Raw genomic sequence first — 13,543 nt, forward strand, 5'->3', positions numbered from 1 at the left:
TGACTTATCAAAGAAAATTATAGAAGTTTTATTTCCTAAAATATCACTTGAATAACAATAACACATTTTTGACAAGATAATGCTCATTTTGCAAAGGGCTCAATAAAAGCCTAGCAAAACAATCTGGGCCGGCTCCCTTTTTTTTCAGGGCCAAACAACACCATATTGTTTTGGAGTTTCATTATATTGACCTTATTGTGTCATTGTGCTTGCACTGACACCATGATAATGCCTGAATACAGAGGGAATTATGCTCCGTATAAATAGATCCCATCGTGGAGGATCACTTCAATTATCCCACTACACATTGACAACATGCACAGGATAAAAAAAACCCCGCAAAGCTTTAGTCCAAACTGGTCTCAAGGCGCTCTTCAAACATTGTTTAGGCTTTTGTTAGTGGGCCGCAGGAACATCACAGCCATCAATGTAAATAAAGACAAGAAATACAACTCGGCTGATACATTAACCACTTTTACATGATATGTTTTAAAACCATTAGCTCTATTTCTTTTTGCAATGTTCTCTATGATTCTTTCAAGTACTGTATTATTCCCCAAATTTGTCTCGCACACACCCACTAAGAAAAAAAAAATGCACATAAGCGCGATGGGTTCTGGCTGCACATTCAAATCATTCATCAACAAAATTTCCTTTCCGTTTTCACGCCGTGTGGAGAAAATGAGTCGGATCATTTGGCCTCATCAATCAGTCGGGTAATTGACGTCCGGAGTGTTACACACTTAATTGAGCACCTTGATTGTTGCCTGTCATCATTCCCACAGGATTCTGATACATTACGGCACATTACAGTAATCCATCTCATCGCCTTGCACATAGCGGGCTCCTTCTTACTTGGATGCTATTTTAAAACCCTCCTAAAATCAACTGAAAACGTGCTCTCATTTCTGTGAAACTGTCACTCATCCATCTTGTATGCAAAGATAGTGTGCAATGAAAAATGATAACTCGGCAATTCATTTATTCCACTCCATCATTTTTTTTAATATCTTAAAAATACACAATAACCCACGACAATCAATCAGGATCATCAGACTCATCAAGTTAAAAAGTATGATCATCCAATAACCAATGATCATCATGTTGACTCTGACACAAAAGATTACAATAAAATGGAACCCTGCAGGATCGGGGGAATTATCGCTCTTAACCCACCGAGCAAAATATTGCTTAGATAATCTTTTCAAGACATCTGATAATCGGGCCTTCACTGATGTGCATACCCCAACTAACAATTGTCGACCCTGACCATTTTTCAAGCAGATCGGAGAAGAAAAATCAGTCACTTAATACTGCAGGATAATCGCTGTGGACAGTCTTTCAAAGTAATCCGCCAATTGAAATTTGTGGACATAAGAGGGGTTGTGGGTGGGGGGGGGGGGGGGGAATGCTAAAATAAGGCTTGATTATCATCTGTATGTGTATACCTCGATTAACAATTTTCCATCTTGATCATTTTCTGAGTAGTTCGGGTTGATTATTAAATTTTAAGCACATCCCACAGCACAGGATAATCACCCAGGATAATCTTTTGTAGACCTCAGACATTGCCCCTTTCCGAACTAGATCATAAATGGGGAAAAAATACCGTACTAAAATCAGCCCGCTTATCTGGATGTACTGTTCAATTATCAACTGCAATCACTGGATTTTTTTTTTTTTTACCTTGACCATTTTCTGAACAGATTGAGAAAGAAAAGTCACTTTTAATATACTCCAAACCCCAGGATAGTCAGGATAATCATTTAGGTGGATTTTGATGGATGATTGGATAACTGCCGACTTTGGATAGATAATTTTTGTTCTTATTCAAAAGTCATAATAACATTTGCATTCTGTCGTAAGGAGTGGAGGACGTGGGGGGGGGGGGGGGTAAAGTGTCAATTTCCACCTGATTATCGTTTTGTGTGTACCACTTCATACTTAAAAAAAAATCCAACCAGTCATGACACTAGTTAAACACTTAAGGCCCCCCAGGCCAGGAAAGAGGTTGCAGGGGTCACATGCTTTAATACCGACACTCTCATCTCCCTGTTGGCAGAAAGGTGTAAGGTAGCAGTCGCATGAGTGTGTGTGTGGTTTTGGGGTCCTGTGAGAGGGGGGGGGGCCTTAATTGAGTTACTAGATGACTGCCGTTTCCCACATTCCTGCCCTGAGCTAACGAGAGGGGTTTAAAAAGAAGGAGAAAAAAAAGCTCCCAGTTCCGACTCCTGAGTGCAGCTGCGAGTCAATTATCATCAAGCATGCACGCATGTGTGTACAAACAATTCCACAGCTGTCGCTATTCACTGTGTGTGTGTGCGCGTGTGGACAGAGAAAATGCAGGTTCACCCGGAGGCTCGTCTCCGCCACGTTAGAAGGTGTCGCAGTTGAGTCGTGACACATTGCACACGTGCGGCCTAAATAGGTGGTAGCGGGTTACATGTGGACAAGCCGACGAGTTTTTTTTTTGTCCAATTCTTTGATACTTGAACCCCAATTTCTTTTAGACAAAAGTGTTGTTACTTTTTTTGTTTAAAGTCAAAACAATTGGACATTCTTTGCTCACACTTCATTAAATTAACACCAATAGCAGACATATGCTCTGCTCCAATGTATACAGCAGCAAATTTTCTTCGGCGGGTGGAGGTAGCCCGAAAAATTATTTTCCCAAGTCATATTTGAACATTTTCAGAAAACAAGACAACACAATTTTGGTGTTCCTAATTGATTTGGTAAAAGTAAAAAAAAAAGAAAAAGTTTGAAAAAAAGTACATTAAAAATGACAATGTTATTGGGCTAATGATTATCACAAGTGAATTTCAAATAAATGTGACTTTGTTCTGAAATTATACCTTCTATTCTGGGAAAGACACATTCATACGATAAAAACCTTTATTCCTGCAATTAAATAGACGGTCCTGAAAACCTGGACTCGCTCCCACTCACCCATTTTTAAAATGCTTATATTTATATTTTATGTTTTATAATTAAATTATTTATATACTTTTGTCTTCTACTTTCTCCCTTTCATAATTTTGCTGCTGTAAATTAGGAATTTCTCCATTGTGAGACGAATAAAAGTTTTCATATCTTATCTTAATACACCATTCATCCATCCATTTCCAACACCGCTTATCCTGTACAGGCTGCTGGATCCAATCCCAGTTGACTTTAGACAAAAGGCGCACTACCCCCTGAACTGGTCGCCAGTCAGTCGCAGGGCACATATAGAGACAGACCTCCCACGCAATCACTGAGTGGGAACCCATCCCACACTGTCCACACACCAGTAAAAAACAAAACAAAACCAAAAAAAGACGATCAATGTGGGAATGTCAGATTTAATGGATGCAATGATACGTGATGTCACAATCATTTTAGAGCTTTCAAATGGCGGAAGTTGTTTATTTCATCGTTTATTTATAGCACGGCTATTTAAGTAATTATACGTCACAATCACATCTGATCTTTTAACTGTCCGAAAGCTAAGGTAGGAATGAGAAACTGGTTCAGCATGTTTGTTTTATTTGCATACCGGTCCACTTTTTTATATAAGTTCGGTTTGCGGATCCTCAAACCTGAGGTTGGGAACCTCTGTGACAAAAAGTATAAGTGCGCCAGTGAGAATGAGTCCAGCGTGACTTGCGAGGATCTGCTGACGGATGACTTTATGACATGGAGTGGACAGTTTCAGGGCCAGAATGGGAGGAGGAGGAGATGGTGATGGTGGGGGGGGGGGGGGGGGGGGGGGGGGGACGCTGTCAGCTCCGAGGGGGCTGCGCTGAGGAGCCAGCGGGAGGCCAGCTTGGCCCCTAGGATGCCTCGTCACCACGGCAAAGCCCCGGAATGCGCCAGCACACAATGAGCTCCCGGGGCTCAGAGGGCACTCCGATTTGATAACCACATTAAAGTCCCGGCAACATCTGCTGGGGTGCGGGAGAAAGTGGCGGGCTTTAACCCCCCGAAACTGGGATCATTAACCCTCAGCCTTGTGAGAGAAGAGAGACAACAGATCTCTTATTTGTCAGCCGCCCCGCACAGGCCTGCGGGGGCTAATATTTTACTAAAAACAGCGTGAGAAGAGAAGCGGCCGTGGGCACCATGGAGAGGCCTCCTTCACACTTTACAGACGCGCATTAGCGCCAAAGCGCAGTGTTAAACGCATGCGGAAGCTCGCAACGTAAACATTTGCAGAGCCCGGTAAGTAGACGCTGTCTGTGACTCAGACCCAGAATTGAAATATATATCGGATTTTCGGATTTTTTTGTTTTCAGTTGCTTTTGACAAAATTTGAAAAACAAGCGCTGTATTGTGAGAGTGAACTTCACAACAAGATGGCGAACAATTTTTCAACAAGAGATTTCAAACTGTTGAATGCCATCTACAGTTGAAATTAACACAAGAGTAAACAAAAACAAGGAGAATTACTCGTGCATTTTAAGCAACCACATCACACTGACTGAGGAACGTTTGCTAGCTTAACGCTAACGCACAATGCAAAACACCATAGCCTAGTGACTAAAATGAGCATCGATGTTCTAAACCTTTATTTGAGCAGTTAGTTCTGTACATTCGATTTCTTTATTTCACGTGTTTTGTTCAAATGTGTCATACATTTTTAGTTACAATATGTAGCAGGCTATTTCTGAATTGAAAAACACATTCCAATTTTGGTTCGGGGTTGGTAACGCATTCACGGAATTTCCTTTCATTTCAAAAGGGAAATGAAATGATTTGAAATATGGCTGTTTTACATTACCAGTTTGGTCAAGGCACGGAAGAAATGGCTGGAAGGAGCTGATTGGTAGACACAAGGAGCAGGGCTCACGAGAACAGGCGGAAACGAAAACCTATATGAGCAAACAAGACATAATAAAGAGACATGGGGAAATGAGACCTAACATGAAACAAACCTCCATCCATCCATCTTCTACCGCTTTTCCGGGTGAAACAAACCTAAATGTATTTAAAACAATGCAAAAGCCCACCAAAACCAAAATGGTATGCCAAGAGGGATCATTATGTTCTTCCACTAGGTGGAGGAATGTACACTGAGCTTTACCGAATGTAGATACAACATCATAGAAGAAGAAAGAGGAAGAGAAGAAGGAAGGTATGGCCCCACAAAACAAGAATATATGCCCTTGAGGTTTGTGTATTGCTGTTTGCTCTGTTTGTACGTGTTGCTGCTCCCTTGGTGTTAAAGTAGCAGTTGTGTCAATGTTTAGCATTTTGGTAACACCGATGCTAATTGCCCTAACATGATGTTTTCCATTAGGCCCGATGTGTTAGCATTAAGCTAGCGTAATTATAAAGTTGGCGGAAGCGTTTTGTGTTAAAAAAAATTTGAAATGGGTTTCAAGTGGGTGGGAGGGCTAAAACTATATAAAAGAAATGAGTTTCACCTATTATGGGCAGTTCCAACGTATCCCTTGCGACAAATGGTGGTTCCTGTTGACTCAGTTTTGATGACATTTCGCTTTGTTTCATGTTTTGTCATATTCCCCTGTGGAACATTTTCATGGCTCTTCCACTCATTTTTTTTTATTTATCTCCACTTGTTCTCGTCAGCCTTCTTTCTTCCTTGTGTCAACCAATCAGCTCCCTCCGGCCAGTCATGTCTGATCCAGGTGGGCCTTGTCATCTGGTGAATTTGTTTGTATTTATTTCCCTGCTGTCATATGTCATAGACATGGTTTCTCCATAGCCTTCAGGGTGGAGAACTTTGTTTCTCTTCTGTTTCTTTACTTGAATGATTTTTGGACATTTAATGGTATGTGTGTGTGTGTGTGTGTGTGTGTGTGTGTGTGTGTGTGTGTGTGTGTGTGTGTGTGTGTGTGTGTGTGTGTGTGTGTGTGTGTGTGTGTGTGGTTTTATTTTGTAATAAATCCTTTGAGTACATCTTACCTTGCCGCCTCACTTCTCTGTGCTTGTGTCCTCGACATCTCAACATTATGAAAGTCCAAATCTGTGACACATTACATTTGACTTCCCTGTATGAGTGATCATATCATTAAACTATTGTCATTATTTTTGTTGATACGCTGGGAGAACTCACATGCTTCCGGTGCTGCCTAACGGTGCCAAGTCTCCGATACGGTTCCTGCATAAATAAGAAGAAAATTACCTTTTGCACACACAAGCCCTTTTTTTTTTTTTTTTTTGGTGCTCGTGTTCTCTCCTGAGTTGTTAATGTGCGGTGAAGGACGGAGAAATAACAGGTGTCCCGTCACAAAGGGACACGTTTCAGGCTTCCAGGATGTTCTGGTGCATCGTGGGTCAGCGCCAAGCCTCATCCACCTCCACAGGTTTCAAAGCAGAGGCCACCTCGCTGTAATGAATAATTAGGGAAACAAAGGCTCACCGGGGGTGAGTGGACGAGGCAGGAGGCCGAGATGAAGGAGAGGATGTGGAGAGCCTAATGCGGCTACAACATGCGGCGAGGAGATGAGTTTTTTTTTTTGCCCCCTCCCCTCCCATCCCACCCACCCCCGCCATGCGTCATAGAAAACATCATCCAAAATGCATTCCCTGGAGATGAGGGCCTGCAGGAGGTGCCCCCCGATGCACAAGGTCCTCAAGTGCCTCCACACAAGTAATCCCATTCACTGCAGCTCATTACATGGGCAATTAAGTGCTGGGGTGGAGGTGGATGGTAGGATGCGGGGCCTCGGCTAAGGAGTGTGTGTGTGTGTGTGTGTGCGTGCGTGTGTGTGTGTGTGGGGGGGGGGGGGAGATCACGCAGGCCTATCAATTAGCAGTAATAGGAAGCGACCGAGCACAACTACTTAGTTACTGCACTTAATTTTAAGTAAGATTTTCAGTTATCTCCACTTTACTTGACTATTTCTTTTTCCGACATTTTATTTTTTGTCCCAACATTTGAAACCGAAATCTATACTTTTGACTTGTCACTGTGTCACAATAGGCCTGTAACTTCTTCCAGCTTAACTAAAGAGAGATCTGGTTGACTGATCGGGACTTGCGGCACAACAAGTGATGCAGCCCGGGTTCCGCAAATAATTTTCATGAGTTGGCCACTTCAGCCACTATTATTTTCCACTGTCAATCAAAAATGCTTTAAAAGTGCTTTCAGCGACTGACATTGGAAAATTCTCTGTTTGTTTTTATTGTGCCACGTTGTTAAAATATGTATTTTATACTGTATTTAATGTCTTGTATTTTTACTTTTTACCATATATTTCAATCTGTTTCTTTTCACTTAAATTGTTCATGCGAGGTTGCTCTTGTCCCATTTTCGTTACTTAAAGGAGTTAAGCATTCTTATCCATTTTTCTAAACAAATATCTGTACTTCTACTTGAGTAGCGGGTGTGAGTATTTTTGCCACCTGTCATTGAGTCACATGTTTGTTAAGTAAGGAAACGCTCATTGATCCAATTCTGCCCAGCAGAATCCCTTCCAGCAGCTCGCCGAGCCTCCCCCAGGCAAGCCCCCCTCCCCAACCTTAACCCACTCCCCACTCGCTGCTCCTTCACCTGGACCGGGTCTCTATGGACACCTGCCTCTCCTTAATGAAGATCCATGGCTTCATTTCCATTTCTGGAGTCATATCAGAGACGAGCGAGCACAAAACAGGCCTGTTTCGGAGGAGGCCCGGAGAGCCGGATAGAATGACACGGCTAAGTGCTCCGGCAGAGCGGGGCAGCTGCGGAGCCTGAAAAATAGGATTTGGTCGGGGGCTTCTGAAGTGGGGGGCTTGGATGGAGAGGACTTGATGTTTGGATTGGTCACAATGGCGGCCGTATGCTACCTCGCTAGCTCCTTGCCGCTAATGAGGCTTTCTGCGGGGCCCGAGGAGAACTTTGGAGGACACCTCACACGCACACGCAGGCAGGCGAGCCGCACTCCTGCCCTATTATGCGCACAACAGCCATGCCATCTCTTCACCATATTGTACAGCACGCACAATGTGGCACTCTAACGCACGCCGGCGCAGATGTTCAGACTCACACAGGTCACACATTTATTTTTCCAAGGACACCCTCGTCATCTAAACGCCAATTAAACATAATGGTCACATCTACCCCAAAATGTATTCAAAATGTTCCAATATCAAGTTCATAATACTTAGACACAAAATGTGGTTTGCTGTCGGCATAAAATGTGTGAGGTGGATGTCATCGTATTTCATTGTCGAAATCAATTCACTGAATGGATCATGGCCACAACGATAACAACTGTCTTGAAAGACCAATTTGAAACCTGAACCCTGGCTCCAAGCCCTAATTTGAAACACTAATTCTGCCTTGAACTCCAATTTTGAGACCCTTCCCTTTACCAGAAACTTTGGCTCATTATGAAAAGATGTCATCTCCCAGCCCACCCCTAAAATACACCCCCAGCGTAGCCCCTCCCCCCCTTGCCTCCCAAAAAAGCCACTCCGTCCTTGTCCAGTTAGCCTTGGATGGGCAGGTGGCGAAAGTATGTATGTATTTGTGTGTGTGTGTGTGTGTGTGTGTGTCTTTCAATACAGTGGTTGAGGCTGTGCTTGTTAACATGTTCTAGCTCACTGACTCTTCTCAGTCCCACCCTGGGGGGAGGTAACTTTTGTGCACGAGTGTGTGTGTGTGTGTGTGTGTGTGTGTGTGCGTGTATGCGTTTTAAACTAGGTGATGAAGAGGAGGATGAGAAAGAGCAGGAAAAACAAACGATGACATCTTGGACGTATCTTGTGACTGACCTGAAATGAATTGATTTTTTTTTCTTCCTTTGAAAACATCAACAAATACAACCCCCCCCCCCCCCAAAAAAGGACTGTACGGTGTGTTCAAGGTCTAAACAAGTCTTGCAGGCAGTCATAAAATTTGAAAGCAACAAGCTCCAATTGTTGAAATCAGTGTTTGCCAAACTTTATTGAGCTCAGGAAGATTTTGTTTTTAATTCTCCCAGCACACCGCAAAATCAAAACGTCACAATAAAGTTAATGATGATCGTACTCAGGTTACTCAAAACGGGGCCTGAGAGTGAAAAATCGGTTTAATTGAACACTTTGCTGTTATTCTGTTGTATGAACTGGGACAGATGAACACACGGGTCGATTGTATCTTCTGCCCTCTAATAGACGCGCATTTCATTGTTCTGCATGTCACTATACATCACTGGCATAGATAGATGGACAAAGTTGCATTCATTGCTGTCAATAAATCATTTTTGCACAAATTAAGTGGGACAATTTGGAGTGTTCAATCAGCCTACCATGCATGTTTTTGGAATGTGGGAGGAAACCGAAGTACCCAGAGAACACCCATGCAGGCCCGGGGAGAACATGCAAACTCCACACGGAAAGGCTGGAGCTGGAATTGAACCCGGTACCTCTGCACTGTGAGGTCGACACGCTAACCACTGGTTCACTCTATTCACTGAAAAGTAGTGATTTGGCAATGCAAGGATTTCTGACCTGCTTGTGTGTGTGTGTGGGGGGGGGGTTGATGATGGTTAGTTGGTTTGGGGTTCGGAGGCGGGGTGGGGTGGGGGTGGGGGGGTCATCTAGGTGCGCACGGTGTCATTTTGCGGGCCCCTCTGCACTCACCTGGAACCGAGCACTTCCCCTCCCTGAGTCTTATCAGTTCCCAGAGGAAATACCTGCTTCAGGTAAACACGACCCTTTGACCCCCGCCGGCCATCCACTCTCAACACGTCCTGACCCGAAGCCCGTCTTGCTCCCGAGCCGAGGATTAGCTCTGCCTCGCGCCTCCGATCGGTGGAAGGCCGTCGGTACCAGGTGACACAACACTGCGGCCGGGTCCGACCTCTTCCTCCTCCTCCTCTTCCTCCCTCTGTTTCCAATGTAATCTTATCAGGTGTAACCGAATCTCTGCTCTTATCTAGCAAGGTGTCTCCGGGCCTGTTTGCGGTGTCTCACTGAGTTGATTTATTCGAGGGAGCGCAGAACGAAGGACACCACGACGATCTTCATATTTTTAGAAATATAAGGAGGTTTCAAAGCGATTGCATTTAAGAATGATTGTTATTAAAATGGACTTTTAATGACTTGAAGCACAATGAATAATCGACTGTCTGCAACGCTTGATTTATTTATATATATATATATATATATTTTTTTAATGGACTGCGCCATGAAAAATGACTTGATCATTTCAGGCCAAACATCAACTCCTCCTTGTCTTTTGATACGCTTACACTGAAGCATTGTGACTGGAGCCCAAACTTATTGTCAGGCTCGAAACCCAAACCCGAATTTGAAGCCCCAACAGAGACTTCTAAGACCTTATTTGAGCCACAACACAGATTTATAACCCTCATCTGAAATCCGAACCCTGTTTTGAAACACCAACCCAGGCATGAAACCCTGATTTGAAACCTAAACCCTGGCTCGAACCACATACCTGATGTGGGGCTTCAAACCCTCATTTGAAACCCTAACACTACCTTGAAACCCTAACCCTAATTTCAAGCCCTAAACCAGACTTCATTTGAAACCATAACACAGATTTGTAACCCTACTTTAAAACCTTAGCCATTCTTCTTCCAATGAATGGCTGATTGCAAGCAACATTTGCTACAGTCATAACTCTTTTTGAAACCTGATTTAAAACCCTTTGTAGAAACTTTAACCCAAATGTGAACCCGTATTTTGTAAGCCGAACCATCTTTCAAAAGCTATAATGCTATACATTTGAAATGCTCACCCAGCCTTGAAGCTAATCTTAAAACCTATCTTGAAACCCTTTATTTGAAATTGCTGCATGGATTTAAACCCTAATTTAAAACCCTAACCTTGCTTGAAACCCAAATCTGAAACTCTTACCCATGTTTGAAACCCGCATCCAGGCATGAACTCCTCATTTGAAACCCTCACCCTGGTTTTCAAATTCTAATCTGAGACCCTAACCCTTTTTTGAAACCCTAATTTGACAACGTAACACTGTCCTCAAAATCGTCCCTGCCTTCATAGTTGTAATTGTGACGTGATATAAAAGACTCACAGGTCTGCCACCAATAAGCGAGGAGCACGGGCGCGATGCGGCGGGCCCACCTCTGCCCGACTCTCAATTCCACGGGAGGCTCAGGATTAGACTCCGGCCAAGCACAATTGCACCCCCCCAACTCCTCGAACCGTCACCTGAGCCTCCCATGCAAGTTGGGAGCATTTTGAGGGCCAAGGCCAAGTGTATTTGTATGACGCCATTCATACACAAGGAAAACCCAGAGTGCATAACAAAGGCCAAGAACTACAAACTGTGATCAATAAAAAGTTCAAGATAAACAGAACGATAAAACCAAACAGTAAAATTCAAATGACATTGATCAGCGGTTTTCAAGAGGTTGTCCCCGATCACCAATGACAAGGTGACACAAGTGACATGTTTGCAATAAGTCAATACGTTGATTGAGTGTTTTACGTGATGTCCACATTGGCGCATTAATGGCTAAGTACGCTACTTTCACTACCAGAAGAGGTACGCTTAGTCTTTCAGAATAAGAACATCAAACAGGAAGAGCTTTGCTACACGTTCCTGATCTACAGTCCGTTTTTGGCTCAAAACACCTCCACAATCGATTTGAAGTGAAACAAACGAGATGTGCTTTAAATGAAGACTTTCAGTTTGTAACGATAGTGGATTTCATCGCTGCAACTGTGTTTAGTTTTGTCTTGTTGCTTGGGGCATTTTCCTTTGGGTTTTGTCTTCAGCAAGTGAAGTGCATGCTCAATGGGATTCAGGTCAAGTGAGAGACTTGGCTAAGATTCTTGCCTTCAGAAACTCTTTGGGTGATTTTGCGGTATGCTTCAGGTTATTGTCCATCCGCACTGTGAAGTGCCATCCAATGAGTGCTGAAGATTTGGCTGAATATGAGCGGATAATCAGGTTGCCCCAAACAGCTCAGAATTCAAGAGTGACATCATCAAGAAATACAAGTAAAGCACTTCTTTTGGCAGCCATACATGCCCATTTGTCCTGATGCGGCAGCACAGTACTTGTTTTTGTTTTTTGTAAAGGCCATTTATTTTAATTCATGTAAAAATAAAATTACAGTTTGTTTTAATTTAGATTGTGATTGCTGTTTTGAATAAAAACACCATTTTGTTTTGGATATTACAGAATTATTACATTTGACCGGACCAACTTTGATAAGTGGACCTTTAACTTATGAAAAAATATTTGAGGCTCTCTAAGATACCCTTGACATGGATTATAGAGTCACAATGACGAAATTTAAGAGAAATGCTGGAGAAAAAAAATGATAGGGCCAGATTTATACGTAGCAACAATTTGAGCAGATCTCAGGTGTTTTCTCCACAGTTGAGTAGCTTAGAAACAAAATTCTGCTTGACTTTGTTTGCTTGTGGAAACCCTCAATAATCCTTGCACCCGACAAGCCAGTATTTGGTTTCCCACCACGACAGTGATGTACGTGAACCCCAAAGCCCCTCCCCGGCCTTCTCTGGTGGACTTTGGGACAGGGAGTGGTGATTTCCGACTGATAACTCGCCCCTCCCCTCCCCTCGACGGCACTGCGGGGGGAAACCGGAGAGGACGAGCGAGACATCCTGTGTTGGGCACCTGAGTGAACGCCTCATCGGGCTGAAACAAAAGAGATCACCTTGAGAAAAATAACTCCATCGGGACTTTGGTGCGTATCAGAATACAGAATGACATTATTATTATCATTATTATTATTATTATTATTTTGTGATATAAGAAAATGAGACAAAGATTTTGTCCACCATTAATATGACCTATGACCTGTACCCAGATTATTTTCCCGAACAAAATAAGTAAAACTAAAATCGCTCTTTAATAAGTGAAAACTGACAAATTAAATTTTACGTTTACAAAACTAACAAAAACTAACTCTACCAAAAATGTCTTTTGTTTTCATCTCTGTCAATTAATGTAATAAGTGAATCTTTGCCATATATTTTAAGTGGATTTAAGATAAGGTAAGATAAAGAAAACATTTATTTGTCTCACAACGGAGAAATTCCCGCTGTAAATTCCCAATTTACAGCAAAATTATGAAAGGGAGGAAGATAAACACTATATGAATAAATATAAATATAAAATAGATGTATTTCAGTATTCCAGCATATCGATTCCCGGAAGAAGAAAAATTGTGGGGGCTGGGGGGCTGCACAAATATAAAAATACGTTTTCAAGAAACGGAGATTAACATTTAAAATCCTACCTCAACATAATATTACAATTTTGAGTGAGTTGATTTTTATGAGAAAAAAAAAGCAAAAAATGAATTGCTTTATTGTGATTTTGGGCCGCCCTTGAATGGCAATTTTGCTGCAAGAGAGCCGTTTGCGCCGGACAGAAGGAAGAAAAAAAATCACAGTCTGTCTTTATTTTTTGTTTGCTTTAAACCCTTTGTTGTTTATCCATGCATTGAAAATGTATTGTGAAAATTGATATGTATTAAGAGCATGTATTTTGCACATATGTACGTATTTTGTCATACATCTGGTTAGGAAGTGCCTGATCCTATGTGGCGCCTGAGTAGCCCTGATGAATAATTGCGGCCCAAACCAACATATAAGTTGCCCATCT

The 13,543-nt window shown here is 42.5% G+C and overlaps 1 long non-coding RNA gene across 2 annotated transcripts in view; it reads right to left on the bottom strand.

The window, feature by feature from the left end:
* Positions 1 to 3,763: 3,763 nt before the first annotated feature.
* LOC147208843 (uncharacterized) overlaps positions 3,764 to 13,543 on the bottom strand; it is a 79,066-nt gene continuing 69,286 nt past the window's right edge. Inside the window, exons 3-6 of one of the 2 annotated variants that reach the window (XR_015098213.1) lie at positions 6,062 to 6,106; positions 5,911 to 5,971; positions 4,763 to 4,853; positions 3,764 to 3,991 (exon numbers count right to left, since the gene is read on the bottom strand). This is a non-coding gene — a long non-coding RNA (uncharacterized LOC147208843). Of the gene's footprint in view, positions 3,992 to 4,565; positions 4,854 to 5,910; positions 5,972 to 6,061; positions 6,107 to 13,543 lie in introns of those variants that run through there. The other variant, XR_015098207.1, reaches the window with a different exon arrangement.

The sequence above is a fragment of the Hippocampus guttulatus genome, chromosome 2 (assembly GCF_054856545.1).
Source record: "Hippocampus guttulatus isolate MCC_2025c chromosome 2, RoL_Hgut_1.0, whole genome shotgun sequence".
NCBI lineage: Eukaryota > Metazoa > Chordata > Actinopteri > Syngnathiformes > Syngnathidae > Hippocampus > Hippocampus guttulatus.